The sequence below is a fragment of the Talpa occidentalis genome, unplaced genomic scaffold, assembly GCF_014898055.3.
Source record: "Talpa occidentalis isolate TD23 unplaced genomic scaffold, MPIMG_talOcc4v2.1 talOcc4.7, whole genome shotgun sequence".
Taxonomy (NCBI): Eukaryota; Metazoa; Chordata; class Mammalia; order Eulipotyphla; family Talpidae; genus Talpa; species Talpa occidentalis.
The window spans coordinates 69,402,891-69,422,995 of NW_023605083.1; the positions used below are offsets into that span (position 1 = coordinate 69,402,891).

Sequence of the window (20,105 nt, forward strand, 5' to 3'; positions counted from 1 at the left end):
TTAATATTTGTCAAGTGATAGTCAGAACTGGGCCTCTCAATGCTGACAGCCAACAGATATTTGTGGAGCACTATTCTCATGCCCCAGATACTGTGGTAAACCAGCTAGACACAGTCATCTTCTCATGTTACTTGCAAAGCATCAGGGATACAAAAATAAGAAATAATATTTAGTAGGTTATGGGTTGAGAGACTGAGGAAAAAGTGTGATAAATTGAGATAATGATGATGATAAAGGTTTTATGTTATGTTCAAGTCTACAAGAACATCATGTCCAATGTAATAGGGATTTATTACTCATTTCTGAGACCTATCACAAGACCTTTTTCCCATTATCATTGCTGTCTGGTTGCTTATCCATTTCTCTTACTAGATTGTGAATAATGCCACAGAGATAGAATTTTCTTAGGTAGATGGTAAATGTTACAGGATTCATAAAATTCTAGCTAGGTAGGCAAATAAACAAATTAATTAAAGGAAGGAAGGAAGGAGGAAGGCTTTGGATAAGACCTAAGACACAAGGCAACTTGAAATCTATTGTAAGAGAATTTAAAAATCAAATAATTAGCCCAGAACTCAGTTTAATTAAAAAAAAATTAACATGTACTGATTGGGAAGCTACTGTTTTGATGAAATTAAACTACGTTCATATGACTGTGGGTGTGTATTGGGGGAGGTGGGATTGCCATTCTTCCCTTTAGGTGTTAGAATAGATCAAGACCAAAGAACACTGAACTTGGGAATGCAACTCAAGATCTCACTCTACCCCTTGCAAAGTATGTGATGCTGCCTTGGCCAGAGCATGTGACTCCACCTACAATCCCTTATCTATAAAATCCAATTAATATCATCTATTTCCTATTCCTGGTGCACAGACTGCATGAAACATGAGGGGTGAAAACACCTTTGGAAATTGCCAGGTATTAATCCAATGTGAAATATAGTTGTATAACTCTATTTCCTCACAAATTCTGGACAAGCAAATCATTAAAGTTTCATGAATGATGAACATGGAACATGCAAAATGGATGCAAGCAAAATTTTAAAGGCTCTTGGTTTGGGTTACTTTTTATTTAATAATGACCTATGTCCCTACCAAAGATTAAGCTCCCCTTAGAACAACCAGCTCTTTGACCTGCCTGAATTATAAGATTCGGGTCCCTGGAGAAAAAACAGACTAGCCAAGAGGACTGTAGGTCTGTCTGGATAAATGTTGGGAATGAGAGTTCAATGAAAAGGTCTCTCTCTCCTGCCAGAAGATGGGAGAGACAAATGAAACAAGGGGCACAGAGCAAGAATAAGCAGAACAGGGTGGGAATCAGGCCGGAATATGCCTAGTAATTCAGTGGTACAGTCTGACCCCTGATGCAGAGACAGCAGAGTCTGAAAAAAAAAAACAACAAAAAAACACTTTTGGAATGGAGGCTGGTTCCAAGCCTCAGAGCTTATTATGGTCTATGTTTTCTTTTTTTTTTTTTTTTTTTTTTAAAGATTTATTTATTTATTTATGCAAGCACTGGGTACAGTCAGAAGCGCGGGAGGGTGAGAGAATTCACCAGAGCCAGAGCGGGGAGCAGAGCAGGCAGAAGGACCGAAGTACACTGCTGAGGGGAGCAGCGGGCGGCAGGAGAGGTCTGCGCGCCATGCGGGACCCTCCTCTGGTGGCCGGGGAGCAGCCGGGGATCGAACCGGTGCCGCAGAGGCTGCAGGCAGCTTCACAACCCAGCGCTCAACCGCTGCGCCACCGGGGAGGCCCTTCTTTGTGTTTTCTTAAGAAATCTCTGTCTATAACTGATAATAGTTGAAATTTTAAGAAAAGTACTATGCACACTGTAGGTCAATCAGTTGTAGTTAATAAACCTTTGCAGGTACCTACTACGTGAAAAGTAAGATGTCTAGAGGAGGGGGACAGATACCTCACAGTCTTATGTATTTAAGAAGCTCACAGTCCGGCAGGAAAGTCAAGACATTTCCAGTCTATTGTAAATAAGAGATTATAGGATGCAAAAGAAGGAGCACAGTCTTCTCAGGCCTCCAAGGAATGCTTCACAAAGGAGGTCATGTCTGGACTATCGTTTTTACATTTGCATGGGATTTAGATGAATGGAAAAGTGGTTCAAATAATAAAAGATATTATGCACATGGAGGAAAAAGCATGAGCAGTGTGAATGAGAGTGGGGAATATATAATACATCATGGGAAAACCTGAAAGGGGGGAGGGGTTCAGAGAAAGGAACGTAAGAGCAGACAAGAAGTGGCAAATGGGGTGACCAGATATGGGGAGAGGGTAGAGCCAGCAAAGGAGGATTTTTATGGGTAGTGTAGCTAACATTGGGCAATATTCTCAATGATCCCACCACCAGGTGTTCACATCTGTATAATTCCTTCCTTTGAGTATGGAACCCAGTGACTTACTTCTAATGAGTAGAATGTGACAGTGGTGAATGTTATTTCCATGATTAGGTTACAAAATGTTGTGACTTTTGTCTCTCTCTCTCTCTCTCTCTCTCTCTCTCTCTCTCTCTCTCTCTCACACACACACACACACACACACACACACACATCTTTTTTTCTTTTGGTCTCCATCTCTTCTCTTGCTGCCATGTTGTAAGATGCTCTCTGGAGAGATTCACATGGTGAGAAACTCAGAGTAGCTTCTGGTCAGTTGTTTCTGAGGAACTGAGGCCTCACAAGGTCCTTAATAGTAAGGGTAACCATGTATATGACTGTTTTCAGCTGAGACTTGAAATGACTATAGCATGAGAAGAACAAGGATATCCAGCTAAGACACATCTAGATTCCTGACCCACAGAAACTGTGAGATAATAAATATCATTGTATTAAACCATTAAATATGTGCCAATGTGTTACTCAGCTTTAAATGACCAATAAAAGGCAATGGTAATCATTAAATACTTCTGAGAAAAAAAGTCTTATCAGTTTATACCTGGAATTTATAAAACTACAAATACCTCCAATTACAAAATTGCATATAGGTATATTAACAATTACTTCAGTATAACCCACATATAGATCTGTATCTCCATATATCTCTATATCTATCAACTATAGGTAGTAAAACCTGAGTTACTATTCACTTGACTATATCTATGTTCCTCAAAACGAATGTGCATTTATAAACAGAGAGGTTAACTAACATACAAAATTGCACACAGCTATGTAGAGAGCTGGGAGTAGAAAACTCATATCCTGGTACTCCAATCACTCTTTCTCTCTCTTTTTTAAGATTTATTTATTTATACGAGCACTGGGTACAGTCAGAAGCACGGGAACGTGAGAGAATTCACCAGAGCCAGAGCTGGGAACAAAACAGACAGACTGATAAACTACACTGCTGAGGGGAGCAGTGGGCGCTGCAGCAGAGGACTGTGCGTCATGTGGAACCCTCTCCCAGCAGCCGGGGATTAAACCGGTGCTGCAGAGGCTGCGGGCAGCTTCGCAGCCCAGTGCTCAACTGCTGTGCCACCAGGGGAGGCCCTCAAATCACTCTTTCAATGCAGATATGGAGAAAAATAATATAAAAGCCATAGTAGAACAATGATTGATACAACAATTAATGCCATCCCACCACCAAATCATGAGCCTACGACTCAATTCCTTTAATTTAATCAATCTACACAGTTTTCCTTTAATTTACTCAATCTGCACACTTACTGTGAATACACCAAGGGTTTATTTGTTACATCCTTGGAAAAAACTCAGGAGGAAGGTGGTGCTGGGTTTGTAGTTCCTCACCCAATCACAGAATGGATGGAAGGCATAAGGCAGAGGAAATATGTGTCCTACTGGGACACTGTCAGGCCCTTGGGTGGAGCTCCACTAATGGGAGATACTCTTGCTAAAATCTGACTCTGCCTGAACTGTCTGTTCAGCACCATGGACAGAGTTCTGAATTCTAGGGAATATTTACATTGTGGGGCGGGGCGAGGGAAAGCGCATGCTTAATTGGTTCAACCACTATGGAAAACTGTGTGAATTTTCCTCAAATTACTAAAAATGTATCTACCATATGACCCAGTGATTCTACTCTTAGGAATCTATCCAAAGGACACAGTGAAAATATTAATTCTAAGGGAAATTTGCACTCCTATGTTTATTGCAGCACTACTTACAATAGATAAGATATGGAAACAACCCAAAAGCCCACAGATGACTGGATCAAGAAGATGTGGTACATATACACAATGGAACGCTATTCAGCAATCAAAAAAGATAAACTTATGCCATTTTCAGCAACATGGATGAAACTAGAAGAGATTGTGCCCAGTGAAATAAGTCAGAAGGAAAAAGAAAAATATCAGATGGTTTCACTTATAGGAAGAATATAGGGAAACCTAACAAAGGGCCAAAAAAAAAGAGACAGAGAAAGAGAGAGGGCCTTCCTAGAGGTGCAAGGGGTTAAACACCGCACTATGAAGCAATCCACAGCCTCTGCAGCACGAGTTTGATCCCTGGCCAGCCAGGGAACAACCCACATGGCTAGGCAGATCTCTCCTGTCTTACCCGCTGCTCCCCTCAGCAGTGTATTTCAGTGCATTTGCCTTTTCTGCTCCCCACTCTGTCTCTGGTGAATCCTCTCACCCCCTGCACCTCTGGCCTGTACCCCAGCTCTTTTATGCATAAATAAATAAATCTTTTAAAAAAGAGAGAGAGAAAACTTGCAGTGAAACTATAGATCTGAGGCATACAGCAGGGATGGGGGTGGGAGATGAGTTAAAATAGGGAAGGGAAGAAAAAAAGGGACTATGGTGATGGTTCACAGGTGATGCGGTGGTGGGAGATTTATGGGCACTACACCTGAGCAACAATGTAAGAAAATTTTAAAAGTTTAATAAAAAAAGTTTAAAAAAGTTTAAACCCGGGCATCCCCTGGTGGTGCAGTGGTTGAACACTGGGCTGAGAAGTTGCCCGCAGCCTCTGCAGTGCCAGTTTGATCCCTGGCTGCCAGCGAAGGTCCCACATGGTGCGACAGACCTCTCCTGCAGCGCCCGCTGCTCCCCTCAGCAGTGTATTTCGTTGGTCTGCCTGTTCTGTTCCTCACTCTGGCTCTGGTGAATTCTCTCACCCTCCTGCACTTTTGACTGTACCCAGTGCTTGTGTAAATAAATAAATAAATCTTAAAAAAAAAAAGTTTAAACCCATGCTTAAAAAAGTTATCAAACTGTGGTATGTTAATTGCAATGATAACTTAAGTCATAGAGGGATTAGACAGGCAGGTCCCTGACCCAGTCTAAAGAAGAGTCTGAGGCCTCTATGAATGGGGATGTTAAAGTATTCTACACATGTTGAATCTTCTTTTTAAAGAATAGTCCTATTTTTTAAGGATTTATTTATTTATACAAGAACTTGGGTACAGGCGAGATATGCGGGAGGGTGAGAGGATTCACCAAAGACAGAGCAGGGAACAGAACAGGCAAACTGATGAAATACACTGCTGAGGGGACCAGTGGGTGAGACAGGAGAGGTCTTCTGCACCATATGGGTATCTTCCCTGCAGGCTGGGATTGAACCCATGCCGCAGAGGCTGCAGGCAGCTTCATAGTGTGGTGCTCAACCACCTGTGCCACCACGGAGGCCCCACATGTTGAATCTTGAAGGAAATATAAGACTTAGCCAGACAAAGATAGGGGAAGGTGTTTCAGGAAGACTGACCTCCCTGTGCATAAATAGAGGTGAATAAGAGAGGATACGGTACTTGGAGACAAAAGTTATATGAACATGTGAATGTGATGCACACATTGATATATAAATGCGAAGAGGTAAAAACAGAGTGGTTGACAAGGACCAGATGATGAAGGGCCTTGTGTCCCAAATTATGTTATTAGAGTTCAGTCTATAAACTGTTCTTATTGGCCAACAATTCAAACTGAAAATGTTCAAAGAGTTTATGGGACTCTGTGACCACTATAAGGATGTTGGAGCAAAGACTCTTAATTGTCACAGGATTCTGCAATTTTAAATCTTTTACCAAAATACACTTAAATGAAAGTACTCCATAGTGCCTAGAACTATTCAGAAATAGATTTAAACAACATTAGAGCTGAAATGGTTGATTTATGTATTCAAACTTGAAGCACCTGCTATTTTTCTAGCTCTGAGGATACAGCAATAAACAAATTAGATAAAAGTCTACTATCAGATAATTTACATTTTGGTGAAAGTGGACATATAATAAAGAGACAAATGTGTGAAGTGTCAGAAAGAGATAAGTGTTATAAAGATAAATGCAACAGGGGAAGGAAGTCTGCAGGTCCAGCAAAGAGGTGAGGTCACAAAGACCTTCCTGATTTGATGACATTTAAGGACAGAGTTGAAAGAAATGTGGAAGAAACCTGGGGGCCACCTGGTAGAAGATGATCCAGGAATAAGGAAGAGCAGGTGAAAAGGTCTAGAGGTAGCATATGCTTGCCACATTTGGGGAATATCAAAAGAGGCAGCTCTGGAGGAGGAACTGAGGACAGGAGATGAGATGACAGAAAGGGTGACAGAAAAAAGTTCATTAAAATATAGGATGGGGTGGGCACAGATAGTGAAAGGAGGTTAGAGGCTCTTCCCCGGTGGCACAGCAGGTTGAGCAAGTGCTGTTAAGCTGTCCACATCCTTTGCAGCATGGGATCGATTCCCAGCCAGCCAGGGAGATACCCACATGGCACGGAGAAATCTCCTGCCTCACCCACTCCTCCCCTCAGCAGTGCTTTTGGTACATCTTCATGTTCTCCTCCCCACTCTGTCTCTGGTGAATTCTCTCACCCTCTGGCGCCTCTGGCCTGTACCCCAGCTCTTGTATAAATAAATAAATCTTAAAAAAAAAGAAAGGAGGTTAGAAAAGATTTTTGTTTTAAAATTCTAAAATAGGAAGTCAAAAGAAAGTTTTGAACAATGATACAATCTAAAAGAGGTGCAGCCCATGTGTATGTATATATATGTGTGCGTGTGTGTGTGTATGTATATATATGTATATATATACATGCACACACATATATACATATATATATACACACACACACATTTTTTCTATAATGGGAAAAATAGTAAATATTCTAGGCTTTATGGCACAGGTATCAGTTAGAGCTACTCTGTAGTGTGAGCAGCGCTAGATGATGCATAAACAAAGGAATGTGACTATATTTCAATAAAAATATATTTACAAAAACAGATAGCAGGCTGGATTTTGCCCTCAAGGAGGAAGACCCTTGTTCCAAAAATATCACAGTGGTTTCTTTCATGGAGTCATCATCTCACTCAATTTAAGAATTTCAAAGACTTTAACTTAGGTGCCCAAGATTCCACAAGTGACTGGCAGGGCAGAAATGAAAATCTAAGGTTCAAGACTGCAAGTACAGTGCTTTCCCTGCAATGTGCCACCTTAAACAACATTAAAGAAAAGAAAGGAGATTGAGAAAGTCTTGCTTGTCATGTTGTCTAATGACTCTGCTGGCTCAGGAACAGTTTCATGTAAGTTCTCAGTGAATTGAACACAACACAAAAATATATATTTCTTCTGAGGCCACAGAGCAAGCAAATTCCCCTTGGAGGAGAAGGCAGAATTCACAATGGCACAGGATCTGTGGAAGATGCTTATGCCCAATTAAGCATCCCAGCAGGGTGGGCAAACCAATTAGACTGAGATTAAAAAAGGATCCTGGATGCAAGGCCTGGGGTGGCAAAGGCAAGGCCCATCCCACTGGGAGAGCAGAAGGTGGGTGACAACAGGGTCAGAGACTGGATGGGGACAGGAGTCAGGGTTGCAGGATTAAAGATGAAGCTAGAGGGAAAATGATAAGGACAAAGCCTTCATTTCAGAGCTAATAACTGTCTTTATAGGAATCCCTCCTCATCCTCTTCACATGCCTTCTACTCTGCTGCACACACACACACACACACACACACACATTCATACTCAATGACATATTGAACACAAGCTTGCACTGAGAGTGAGAAAGGGCAAGAGGGACATAAAGGAGAGCTGGTTCCATGTCCTTGGAAAGAGGTTTGCTCCCCTGGGAAGTAAGTAGATGTTGACCTGCTCTCTCTCTCTCAGGCTGGGCTTGGGAGAAAGCAATCTTAGGTTAACAACTGATTCTACCATCAATTAGCTGTAAAATCAGGTATGAGTTTGCCTACACTATAAAATGTAGATGTAATCTAAGAGAAGCATATCTTCCTTACAGGGAAGAGTTTAGGATTATATTAAATCTTGAAACACAGTACCTGGATACAATTAAGCCCTCAATAAAATGTTATCATTGATTAAGACATGCTGTTCTTAGAGTCACCAGTAGGGGGCCTCCCTGGTGGCCTAGGGGTTAAGTCTCAGTATTATCACCTCCACAGCCTGAGTTTGATCCCAGGCCAGAGCACTAACCTACATGACACAGCAGACCTCTCCTGTCTCACCCCTTGCTCCCTTCAGCAGTGTATTTCAGCAGATCCACCTGCTCTGCTGCCCACTCTGTCTCTGGTGAATCTTCTCACTCTCTGTACCTTTGGCCTACACCCCAGTTCTTCTATGCAAAAAATAAATAAATAAAATCTTAAAAAATAAAATAAAAAATAAAGTCACCAGTAGGTAGAACTTCTGGGACACATGGGATTTGATTTTTGTGACACATGTTAAGAGTAGTCAATTTGAATTTAAGAAGCAGGCCAACATTATTTTATAACCTCTTTCCAAGTCTATTTCTATATGTGATGAAGATGAAAACCATGTATCTCCCCAAACTGTGCTGAGAGTTAAATGAAACAATGTCTGGAAAATGTCTTTTTTATATTGCAATTGGGTATGGACAAAGGTAAGGTGCTGCTGGTTATTTTTAAATTATTTCAATAGGGTGGGTGTATAATGCTGTTTTCATTGTGTAAAACATGTTTTATTTCATATGCAAAATGAAAGATGAAAATTTCTTCTACTCAAGGCTATAAGGGGGGCACCCTCAGCAGACCTAGATCCATAATAAATGCTAGATAAATGTGAGTTTTTATCATTGTTTCCTGAATCATTGGGACTAGTAATAACCTCTGAAGAAGTGAAGAGTTGGTTGACCCTTCTTAGCCATTCATGGTGTGCAGCTTTTTAGACAGGAATCTGAGCTCACGGCAGAAATAGTTGGAAGTGGTTTTCAAAATCACACATATTTCATAGACTTAAAATATAGAAAAGTAGAAAAGTAACTGCAATATGTAAAATGAAGTTTGGATTAAAACTAGATAGGAGGGGGCTATAAATAACACTGAGCTTCCTAGGAGCCAAGGAAAAAAAGGAATCACAGCCAGCAAAGGGATTCTACAGTGAAGAAGATAATAACAATGCAGGCAGTAAATGTTGCTGGAGCAACACATATTTCCTAGAATTTGTCACAAAACACAAACATCTCTGACAGTTTCTCATAAAGAGATGGATGTAGTTGATGCTGATGGGTGATGTCCTCAGTGACACCCCAATGTTTGATTCATTCAAATCATCATTTAGCAATCACCACTCACCTGTGAGAGTGAAACACTATCAACTCTAAATATGTAGCTCTATAGTGTTCCAACTTAATCTAATGATACATTTTAGAATATTGTAGACACTGTATCTCCAATAAATGTTTGCTGAAAGCATAACTAATTATAGCTATGGGATGTTTGCATTGGTTTATTGGGGTGGGGGGCTTGCCTCAGGGGTTGCATTAACTAGTCCTTTGGAAGTATAATAAAAACAAGCATCTGAGTGTCTACATAACTGATGGGGGGGGTTCCTCCAGGACCACTTCCCTTATTGTTACCAGAAAAGAATCCTCAGAGAAAATGAGTGTGAGAAAGAAAGAGCAAGAGTGAGAGCAGGAGAGAAAGGGAACATTTCTCTTGCCTGCTGTTCCCAATCTCTCCCCATGTGAACCTCAGCCAGCTCAAGGGAAAGGTGAAATCAAGGTCATATGTGAAGTGAAAATGATGCATCTTATCCAATAGGTTTTCCACGAGGACAAGTCCCTTGACTGCTTCATGCTCTGCAGTATCCAAGTGGATCTCTGGGGCAGTTTTGCCCTGAAGGGTTGGGAAGAAGAAAATTTTGAAAAAAATAAGGAAAATGAATTGTCTTTGAAAACATGATTATGAATAATTTTATTTTAATTACAACTAACGACATTAACTTAACTTTCGAGGATAAAATAATCCTTGCTTACAATTTGTATAAAAATCCTTCTTTTCCCAAGTGTGTTCACTTAAGTCATGACATTTTTGTTCTAATACCAACTCCAGTAGCAGTTCTGAAGGCTCTTATGCGAATAAAGTTCAGAGAAATGGGGACCACTAATCCAGGGAATACCTCTAAGAATGGAGATATAGGCTTATCACTGAGTACAAACTTGCGAGGAGGGAATAGAAACCCAGCAAGCACATTTGGAATGGCCCAACTCTTGTATAAATAGACCAGGAAAGCAAGTGGGGTTCTTTGTAGAACACTATTACTGAGGACAGGAAGCACCCTGGGGGTTTATGGGACTTCCTCATGGAGAAGTCAGCTTAGAATGCACTGCTTTATTTTCCCTTGAACACTTGAGTTTGCTGGATGTGCTCAATCACCTCAGCTGCCTCGCTGCCTAGTCATACAGAATTCAACATATCAGAATAGAAGGGATTTCAGAGTAACCATCCAGGGACATCACTGTCATTTCACAAAGTAGAAAACTGAGGCTCAGAGAGAGAAAGGGACTTGTCGAAGGCTGCTGCACCATTTGGTGGCAAAGACAGACTTAAAACTGGGGTCCTAATCTCAGATTCAATGTCCTCTAGCCAGATCTATTTTCCCATTTCATTATCTAAAGTGTGTGGGGTGCATAGAACATTTAGTCCTTAGAAAGAACTCTGTGATCAGGAACGTTTTTCTCCTGACAACATGGAAGAGGAAGTGACTGGCATCCTCGGACAAGGTTGGGAAGGAGTGAAATGAAACCTAGGCCAGTTTGACCACACAGCAATAATATCAATGTAGGAGTTGGGGCAGAAACTCAAGATTCCATAATTTTCTGCCTGCGCTTTTCCTTGTTTCTTACTACTCCCTTCTCTGCCCACACAGGTGTCACCACACAGGTGGGGAACAGGCCTTAGCACTCACAAAATGTCTTGCCAGGAGCAGCTGCAACACTCTGCAGAAGAACCTAAATCATAGGCTATCAAGGAAAAGCAAATCCTCATTCCACAAAGCACCTGGAAGAGGGGTATAAACAGTCCCTTCCTGGAAGATTGTGGGAGGAGCTCAGATTCCACATCAGAAAGACCTGGCTTGGAATGAGCTTATAAAGCCTCTCAATAGCTGAGTGATTGTTTGCAGATTTCTCAGCCTCTCTGGGTTCATCATTGTAATAGGAGTCCTAGTCTTTACCTTGCAGGGCTGCTAGAAGGATTTTAAGCATAATGAATGCAATTAATCTGGCAGTAGTAGCTACTCAATAAATGTTAGCTATTTATCCCTTTGGCGAGGCATTCTAAAAGGAGAGTTTGTCGTCTAACACATAACTTTTAATGGATATTTTAAATGATCTTAATATGCCCACGGGCTCCAGGGATTACACAAACTGCATATAAATAAAATATTTAAAATTCTGTTTACTCGATTTGTCTCTCTGCTTATTTCCAAAGCATCTATTGTGAAAGCATGACTCATAACTAAATATAGATTAATAAAAGTTTGGAGCAGCAATTATTTTCCAATTATCATAAATCCCATTAAACATTGCAATTATATGAATTTTCTCTTTCAGATCACAAAATTTGAGAGCTCTGAGGGACCACAGAGACGGTCTTAGTGTTGCCTTCAATCTTTACATGGAAATGCAGCAACTCTTACGTGGGGGAGATACTTTTCCCAGGGACACAAAGGTGTCCATTGCAGAGCTGGTTTTAAAATCCAGATCTCCCACACCCAGACCTCTGCTCATTTCCCTCTGCCATAGTGTATGTTTTTTTTTTTATGAGAAAAATGAACAACTTCTCCAGCAAGTAGTGCTGCATTTTAATTGCCAATTTCTTTCTTGCTAAAATATTTTAGGATTAGCTAGTGTGCTACCATCTCAGAGTTTTCCCCAAATGCACATTCTCAGCGAGGTTCGTTTTTTTTGTTTCTTTATATAGAAAACTTTCCTGTCTCTGCTTTAAACTAGTTAAAAAATAGCATTTTCTCTAACTCATTCAATGCACATTCACATAATAATCAGTAGCTGTGGATCAAAAGTCATCCTTTACTTAAATGCACCTAAATCTTTAAAATTTATTTTTAATTGATATAATCTTGGGGTTCTCCCATCAAGTATTAACACTGCAGTGAACCCACCACCAACTCACCCATACTCCACCACCAAAGTCTACTGTGCTCCTTTCTCTCTTTGTCCTTAACCCTCTCTCATTTCCTCCCCCCTCTGGATGCTTTAATTCTATGTCTTTAACTATAATTTAGCTGAGAGGTGACCGACTATGGCCCACAGAGCAAATTTGTCCCCTTGCCTGTTTTGTAAATAAAGTTTTAATGGAACTTAGTCACATTCATTGATTTATGTACTGTATAGGGTCCTTACTTTTTTTTTCCAACTTGCCCATTTTATTTTATTTTTTTTATTAAAGCACCAGCATTTTACATCCTTGTTAGTGTTTTGACGGTATAGAATTTCCCCCTTCAGGTGCAGTCACCTTTAGGCTGCTTATATTTGGACTACAATTCCAGAGCTGAAGACTTGCATCAGAGACCCATGAGATCCCAGAGTTGGAAATATTTACTACCTGAATTTAGAGAAAAAGCTTGTTGACCCTGAATTCACCCATTGACCTGGCCAGCAAATAACAATTTTAAAGAAATAATCAAGGATGCCAGATCAAAGACTTATAGATTGAGCCAATTAAAATAAACAGATCAGTAAAGTCTGTGCACATTTATTTGACAAAAAAGATTCCCTTGCTGAAAACTACTGGGCCAAAGCAAATGGGAAAAACAAATATGTTTCTCACAGCCGGTGTGGAGCATGTTTATTTCTAAACAACAAAGTCATTATTTAAATACAAATTAAAAGGAATGAATTTAAAAAAAAAGGTCAGATCACACCTGAGTTAAGAAAATAAACATGCTTGAAGTAGAATTTATGATTTGATGATTAAACAAGGTAATTGACTTAATATATTCAATGATGACAGGAAAAAAACCACACCATCAGGGTTGAAAGCATTTTAGAGACATTTGATTACACAAACATCACAAAAAGAAGGAAGACACCATCACTGTTTATAGTTGGTGGGGGAGGAGAGCAGAATCTGTCATCCTGATGTGTGCCCCTCTCACATCATTATTTTGAATGAAAGTTACTTAATAGCTGATACAAGAGGGACACTCTGACCCTTCCTGGTCTACCTGAAAACAGTAGATAATTCTCCCCCTGTGAAATTACCTTCCTGTACCCGGAGACAGAGAAACATCCTCATCACCAGAGATGAATTTAGGGCCAGGGAGGTTATATAAACAAACCCTGCTACTTATTCATTATCTACCATCCCAAGCCTAAGTGTCTTTGTTTTGTCAATTCTTCTTTGTCTGAAAGGTATAAAAGCTTTGTGTTTGAGTCATTTCTTTGAATCCCGTATTTTTGGGCTCTGATGTTTAAAATTAAATGTGCCTTTCTCCTATTAATTTGTTTTACGTCAATTTAATTATCAGACTAGTCAAAGAAGCTAGAAAAAACAGAGGGAATTTTTCCTTTCCTATAGTGGAAGCTAATGAATTAAAACTGGCTTCAACGGTGAAATTGTGAATGACCAGGAAGAAAGGAAAGCAAAGTGAAGCCCCCCTCAATCAAACAAGCTCTTTCTTACCATCAGAAGGAATCAGAACAGAACTGGCAGCCCTGGGAAATAGGGAGGCCCCTGCCTGCAGATACTGAAGCAGCATTCAGGCAACTGACAGAGAGAGGGGTTCAGAACCCATGAGGTGGTTGGAAAGTGCTTCTGTCACTGTCTTACTGACCAGGAGACCCTATGAATTTTGGGAAGAAACATGCATGGAACATCTGGGACTCTCTTCTGAGTGTTCTAGTGAACTGGAAATCCCTTGACTGGGCACTTGTCACTGCTGCAGCCATGCACAGTTATGTTTGTTTGGCACAGGCACCAGGGTGACAGATGATAGTTGTGTAAAAGATCACCTACTGAGCTTTCCAACTCTGAGTTAGTTGATCATGAAACAAGACATGCTGAAAGATGGCAGCCCCTGCTCTCTCCCAAGGCACCCCTGAACTCTCATTTTCATTTTATTCTTTTTTTCTAAAACACACAAAGATGGGTCCTGCCCAACAGATTAGCCTGATGTGTCCCTTTTTTGGGGTCTCCACAGGCGACTAGCAAATGTTACTTTTCTTAGACTTGAAGGCATTTCAAGAACCACATCCTACAGAAGCCACTGCCTAGTGACCATTGTGCTGAAAGCTCACTTGGTACTTTCCAGAAGAGCTCAGTCCACTCCCTCGCTTATGCAGAGGTTTAGCCACCTAAATCCATAAATGCAGTCACGGTATATATCTTCAACAGTGAGTGTATGCTTGATTTTTCAGATCTATATATGTAAGCATAAATATATATTTACCAATAATGGGCCAGGTGCTTTTCACTAATACTTTTAAGCACCTTGGGAGGTGATTACGATCATCTTCAATTTAGAGATGAAGAAACACAGGTTCAAAGACCTCAATCCAGGGTTAAGTCTATTATCTAATCTACACACCAAATCTGACTTATGATCACTTTCGAGAGATTGCATCTAGTAAGCTAACAGCCTAATAGGAACTTGAAGTCCATAAATTTACACGCACTGTTCTTTAAACTACCCTGTACTTCTCACTTACCTTCCACATTATTGGAAAGGTACTGATAATATTTTGACATCCTTAAAGGCTGACATTTCTTCTAGAGGGACAGTTTGGACCATCCTGGATCCTGAGCAAAGGCATTGAAAAAGTACCCTCGATGACTCTACATAATAATCTGGATCACCTGAGACAAGTCATGATTCCACTTTGGATTTCACTTTGCCCATCTGTAAAATGGATAGTTGGATGGATTACTGATCTGTAAACTTTTGTTTAGATATATCTGATTCATTAATTCACTTTTTCAATTTTTTTTTAATTTCTTTTGGAGCATCTACCAGGATTTTGTCTCTATTTTACATGTAAGGGAGCCAGAAGGGAGCAATGCAGACAAAGTTTGCCTCTTGCTGGGAAGACACAAAAGATTAACATTCCAGAAAATATTTTACCAAGTAGGAATGTTAGCTGTAAGTAGAACTTATCCTGGAAAGGGGATTGTCACGAAATTCCATCTCTCTCCTTACCACCTACCTTCAGTGCCAAGGAGCACCATTTGAAAACTATTGGACTCAGATTTCAGCTGTGTTTTGTAAAATGAGGTCCATAGGCCCCTACAGCAGAATTCAATAGGAATCCATGTTAAAATACAGAACAAGAGCTCACTTAAAACTTGACAAATCAGAGTCTCAGCCTTTTTAACAAACTCCCAAGTGATCCTTCTACATTTGAGAACCTCAGGACTGAAGAGCCACTGAGGTCCCTTCTACTTTGCACAATCTACTCCCCTCCCCTTCTAGTAAGATTCTTTCCAATCTATTGGGCCTCAGCCAGTGGGTCTTTACTATGGAAAACTTTCCCTGACACCCCCAGCCAGAACGTTGACCCCACCTGGCAATTATGTATTTGTGTGATGATTTTATTGTCATTTCACTTCCATGGGACAGCAAATGTAGTTATTTTGCTCAGCTCTAACACTTTCCTGGAATGAATGAAACACCCTTGATTAAATACATCGAGACAGTAAGAAAGCGTTTAAGAATAGATCTTCTCGCCAGCATTAAGAAATTCATGTTCCAGGCATTCCCCACAATCAGGCTGTTTTACTGCCAACATGAGCCCTTGGAGTCTGGAAGGTTACCTTGGGATTTTGTTTCCAAATGGGCCAAGTCTTCAGTGATTTCCGGTTTCTATTTATTATTGTACCCCATTCCATGCGTAGGCAAAGGTGGCAATTTAAGCCTCAGAAGTGAGGAATTTTGGAATTAATCCTTAACACCTTAGTGCTTTCATTTTTCCCTTTTCTAATCAGTACCACATTTAATAAGTTCAGAGATCTGTAGGAAAGGATTCTTGTGGGATTAAATAAAACAAGGTTTTAGCCAAGACACATGGAGGAGCAAATGCCGCCCACCTGGCTCCCCTGCTTCCACCTTGCCAAACCTGCAATTCTTCCTCAATATCACAGCCAGAATTATCTTCTCAGAGTGTGGGTTGGCTCATGCCACTTCCTCCACCTTGTTGGGAAGCAGTCAGTGAGTCCCACTGTCTGTCTACAGGATCAGTAGGAAACTCTGGATACCTTATGATACAAGTTAGACTTAACATGGCCAGTTCAGTCCTCTCTTACCTTATCCTCACTCCAGGCCAGTTGAGCACTCAGTTAACCCATTCATATCTAATTTATGCATCTTCACCATTTCATTCAATTTTTAATGGGCATCAGAAGTCCAGACCCCTTAATACTGAGTAGAAACACCTTCCATGATCTGTCTTGCCTACTGGCTTCACCAACTTCTTGATCCCTTATCTCCTCTATTTTCTCACAGGTATATACAGGTTTATTTTTAAGCTCCATCAATTATACAAAACCACTAACTGCTATGCTTTCCTACCTACAAGTGCCATTTTCTGCTGGAAAATTCTTCCACTATCTAGTTCATTCTTGTCAATTGTATTTCCTTAATCAAAGTATTATGACATTGTTCTACAATTGCCTATTTACTTCTCTCTGTTCCTGCTATGTGATGTGTTCTGCATAAAATGGGGAAAAGGTAGTTTATTCAGGGTATTATCAATACCTAGCTCAAGGGTTGGCATAGAGCAGATTTTGAAATAACTGAAGAAAGAAGGAGCACATCACTCGCATGCTCGATCGACTCTAGGATTTTCAATCTGTTCTTTCAATCAATCAATAATTTTTCCGCACCTACTGTGTTCAAGGTAATCTTGTAAATTGTTCTTGTAAATGCAGGAGATGCAGCAATGAAAAAAGGAGGCAAACTGTCACCTGTATCAAGTTAGATTCCAGAAGAGCTAGTCAACAGACAAACCAATGTGTATGTAATGGCATGCCACATAATGGTAAGTCATATGGAAAAAAAAATCTAGGTCAAGGGACAGAAAAGTGATAGGGGTAGGGAGGGCTCAATTTTTATAGGTGGGCAATGGAAACTTCTCTGATGAAGAGAAGTATGACCAAAAACTTAAATGAACTACTGTAAACTTAACTGTGTTCTAAACAAAGGGTAAATCAACTGCCTAAACACCAGTGCTGTGAGCGAACTTAGAGTAATTGAAAAATGACAAGGAGATCAGTTTGGAGAGTTAGAGGCTAACATGCAAGAAGTAGGTCTGGTGGACCATGATGAAGACTTTGTGTTAGGTATCATGAAAAGTTACTGGGCTTCAGTGGACCTCAGCAGCTCCACTATCTAGAGATTGACCAGAGGCAAGCCTAGTGAGCAGGGAAGATCAACGAGAAAGAAGTCAAGAATGGGCTTTAATTAATGCAAAACTGAAACATCACTGTGGCATATATGAATTGTCCTCTGCTTGTATTTCTAACTTCTCCTTGTATTTCTCCTCCCATTAATTGCACCCCAAATACAGTGACCTTTTTCAGTCCCCAAACTAGTCTGGGTGCACTGGATACCAAGGGCTTTGTAGCTTGCAGGGAGCACATTTCCCTTCAATCTCTTCAGCCCTGCCCTTTCACCATTCCAAGTAACCAGCCTATACAGGCAATCTCTGACCATTGAAGCTAAATTAGCCCCAGCCCATTAGGTCATTTCATTTATTTATGGTAACATGTCACTACCTGCAGATATTTTATCCATTTGTTTGTCATATTAGCTTTCCCCATTAACTCTTCAGGCCTTAGCCCTTTGCCCCTCCATAATGCAAACACCAGGAGAAAAAAAGTATTGTCTTGTTCTTAGGATGTTTATTGCATGAGTCTACTAACTGTGCCTGGCACTTAGTATACGCTTAGTATGTGCTCTAGGTGATGTTCCTAGAGGTCTGGCAACATTGAGGTGCTCATTATCCTTCTCTCCTCTGCAATCCCAAAGTAGGTGCTAGACCTCTCACCACCCAGGGACATGGTTATTTCACAGGTGGGATCTGTTCCCACCAAACACTGAGATAATCAATATCAGTTGACTCTGCCTGGATGTACTGACTTGCAATTTCTAGACTCCTTGCTATCACTGTGGAATCATTCACCCTCCCCTTCACAGGGGCACAGGGCATTTTCAGTCTTGTTTCCACTTCTTATCCCCTCCAGTGCAGGCACTGGAATCCTGGGAGTTTGCCATATACTCCACTTGCGTCACACTTTCTTCCTATTATTTTATTCATCCTTGTTTAAGAAAACATTTTATAGTGTCTTCTAGTTTGCAAAGCTCATTTCAAATACTTGAGATTAATTCTCATGGCTGCTGTATGTGTAGAGATTTGTATTTACTGCATTTATTGCATATTTAGCATGTAGAAAACAAACGTGCAGAGGTGGCACCATTCACTCATTCATTCATTCATTCATTCAGTTTTTCATTAATTAACCCACACATACATTCATTCAGCAAATATTTAAGTACTAGACAGTTTGCAAAGCACTTGAGCTCTATCAATGAACAAATCATGGATCCTTTCTTTGTGAAGCATTTTTTTTTTTTTTTCTAGCAAGAGGAGACAGGCAAAATAAATCAATGTTTTAAGCAGGGAAAAAAAAAAAACAAAAAACACCAGAAGGAAAAAGGAAAAGTAGGGCCAGGGAGAGGAGACGGTAGGTACTTGTAGAAAGTGATGTAATTTCAACAGGAGGTTTAGAGTCAGTGTCTCTGAGAAAAGCCCCGGGGAATGAGTTATTTATGTTGACACCTGTGGGAGAACTTTCCAAGCAGAGAGAACACCAGGAGACCTGGTGACTGGGAAATAGTGGGCGGGAGCAGGGAGTACTAGGGGGTGATGCCAGAGAAAAATGATCCTGACCATGGAAAACCTTGCTGACCCTGGTGATAACGTTGGGTCTTATTATGAAATAAATGGGTAGCTACTGCAGGGCATTGAGCTCAGTGAGTGGCAGGACCTAATTTATGTTTTACAAAGGTCACTCCATGGGGGGAGTACAATGTGGAGAAGCATGAGAAGAAACAGGGGTACTTAAGAGGAGGCTACTGCCTATGCAGGAGAGCAAGTGGTCCCCAAGGGGATGGGGATGTCTCTTCTGGGGCCGGTCTAGCAGGTGGACAGCGTGATGTGCCCAGCAAGCACTTCACTGAGACACAATGGTCAACAGTGGTCAAAAAAAGGCCTCCCCGGTGGCGCAGTGGTTGAGCGCTGGGTTGTGAAGCTGCCCGCAGCCTCTGCAGCACTGGTTTGATCCCCAGCTGCTCCCCAGCCACCGGAGGAGGGTCCCACATGGCGCACAGACCTCTCCTGCCGCCCACTGCTCCCCTCAGCAGCGTACTTCGGTCCTTCTGCCTGCTCTGCTCTCCGCTCTCACCCTCCCGTGCTTCTGACTGTACCCAGTGCCTGTATAAATAAATAAATAAATCTTTGGAAAAAAAAAAAAAAAACAGTGGTCAAAAAGATCAGTCCACCCTTTAGGGGAACTCAATTCAGCAGAGAGAACTAAACACTTGCTCTGCGACATGGGCCATCGGGATTGCTGTTTACTGTATCATTCCCAGAGCTTGATCGGTGGCAGACCCCCAACATACATATTTACAGAAAATAGTGCACCTTAAATTGAGGACAAAGGTGAGTGGGAGTCCCTGTTGGTAAATCACATGGTGGCACAAAGTGTCCTGTTGAAAACAGTGGCGATGGCAGCTTGGTGGTCAGCTGGCATAGACAGGGAGCATCGATGGGTGAGTGAAGGGTCTCAGAGAGGCCAAAAATTATTTATAATCTGGAAACTCAAGTGTCACCTCTTCTGGGGCAAGATGCACTAGGTTTACTCTGGGAACTAACTCAG

The 20,105-nt window shown here is 41.0% G+C and overlaps 1 protein-coding gene across 1 annotated transcript in view; it reads right to left on the bottom strand.

Moving 5' to 3' along the window:
* Nucleotides 1-20,105, bottom strand: part of BRINP1 (BMP/retinoic acid inducible neural specific 1) — a 163,793-nt gene that overhangs the window by 62,142 nt on the left and 81,546 nt on the right. The window lies entirely within an intron of this gene.